Source organism: Corylus avellana, chromosome ca3, assembly GCF_901000735.1.
Source record: "Corylus avellana chromosome ca3, CavTom2PMs-1.0".
Classification (NCBI taxonomy): Eukaryota; Viridiplantae; Streptophyta; class Magnoliopsida; order Fagales; family Betulaceae; genus Corylus; species Corylus avellana.
The window spans coordinates 36,067,612-36,069,790 of record NC_081543.1 but is presented as its reverse complement, the minus strand read 5'-3'; positions in this window follow the sequence as shown (position 1 = coordinate 36,069,790).

Sequence of the window (2,179 nt, the reverse complement as noted above, 5' to 3'; positions counted from 1 at the left end):
CGGAGAGAGCCTTGATATTGCCCTTGTCCCTGTACGAGAACTCCTTCACAGTAAGATTCGGTTCTAGGCCCACCCACTGGCCCTAAAGCCACCGGTAAGCACCGGTTTTCTTTCCCCTAAGGTGGCAAAGGCGTTAGCCGCATGAAGTTGAGCGGCAACCACTGCCACTGCTAGCGGCATTTCGCCGCATAAAGGTAGCTTGTTCTGACTGGCAAACGGCAGCCCTATACGGGCTGCCTGTACACTGGAATGAACGGTGATTTTTGGCCGTGTGGGTGAAGGGAAAAGATCCTGGAGATGTGGGTTGAACGGCACTACATTTCCTGCCAATCTGCGTCGTATGGAGCTGTTGTGCGGTGGCCTTGCACGGCTGCCGCATGAAGCAAGCGGCCGCCCATCACGGCCACCTGTGAAGGAACAACAATGGCGACGGCTAGGGTTTAGGGAATTCCGGGTTTAGGACTTAAGGATGCCGGGTAGGGTTTCTAACCCATAAGGAACCGGGTCAAATATTTTGGAGCCACTGGGTATGGGTTCATTTTAACCCAAGCCCAATTCAGTTATAAAAAAAAATTAAAAAAAAAAAAAAAAAAAAAAAACCTGACCCAATAAAGAAGCCCAACCCGATAACCCATTCAGTTTACTAAAAAAAAAAAAAGAGGGAAGGTGATTTGGGCTCATGTGGGTTTAGAACTTGGGTTCATAAGGGATAAAGTGCCTATTGTCACTTCAAGACCATTAGGCTATTCAGTTTTTGATGCTTTAATATTACACTTTTATTCATCTTATGATTTAAATTGTTCAGTATTAAATTATTGTTTCTTTAATGCATGAATTTGAGGATATATTTATTCTTTTAATTGTTTAAATATAAAGTGTTTGATGCCTGGACCTGAGAATAATTAACTAAATCTCATGTATTGGTGAATGTTTATGGTACTATCCAAAATTGCAATCAGAAAGCTCTGGCAAGGCAAGTCATGGGACTTATGTGTGCCGTTGTGCGCCCCCCCGCTTACCTGGGACACTATCCGGTTGTACTTTGAAAAAATACTGTTTACCCACTAACATGATGGTTTTGTCTTTTATTCTTGGGAACTTTATTTTTGGCATCTATATAGTTAATGATGTTAATGAAGTCGTGATTATCATAATAATTTTTGGGAGAGCCACAGCATCCCGATTTTATGATGATAATTGCATCAAGATCATATATGTGAACTTCATATGGAAAATTAACATCATGTTGTAATTAATTCATAAATTTAATTTGCCAATCCCCACAGGGACGTTTTTATTTTTATGAATTAATTAGAATAAGATAGTAAATTTAACATTAAAAATAAAATTTCTCTTAGGCCCACAGGTACGGAAAATTTTATTTATTAATGCTAAATTTATTAGTCTTATTAATAAAGAGTAAATTTCATGCTTGATGCAATCTTTGCCCACAAGTAGGTTGAAATTTACTATTAAGTTAACATTGGTTAATTTAAATAAAGTTATTTCATAGCATTAAAGTATTTTCCTTGGTTATTGCAGCTATTCCTACTGCTTTAATGGATGAAACTTTTCATGTTCCAATGCTTAATGGTAACAATTTTTCTGACTGGAAAGAAAATTTATTTTTCACATTGGGGTGTTTGGAGCTTGACTTGGCGCTTCGTGTGGACGAACCACCCGCCCTCACGAAGGAAAGTACGCCACAAGAGATTGTTAAACATGAACGGTGGGAGCGATCAAATCGCTTAAGTCTAATGTTCATGAAATCTCATGTCTCTAAGGGCATTAGGGGTTCCATCCCTGAATGCACTAAGGCTAAGGCATTCATTAAGGCAGTTGAGGAACAATTTGTGAGTTCCGACAAGGCCTTAGCCAGCACCCTAATGAAGAAACTATCAAGCAAGTCCTTTGATAATTCCAGAAATGTGCGTGAGCACATTATGGAAATGAGGGACATGGCAGCTCAACTCAAGTCCCTAGAGATTGACATATCTGAGTCATTCTTGGTGCATCTCATTTTGAACTCTCTTCCCTCTGAGTATGTTCCTTTTAAAATATCCTATAACACACATAAAGATAAATGGTCAGTAAATGAACTTCTGACCATGTGTGTTCAAGAGGAAGAGAGTTTAAAGCATGAGAAGCCAGAAGGTGTTCGCATGGCTATTCATGCTAA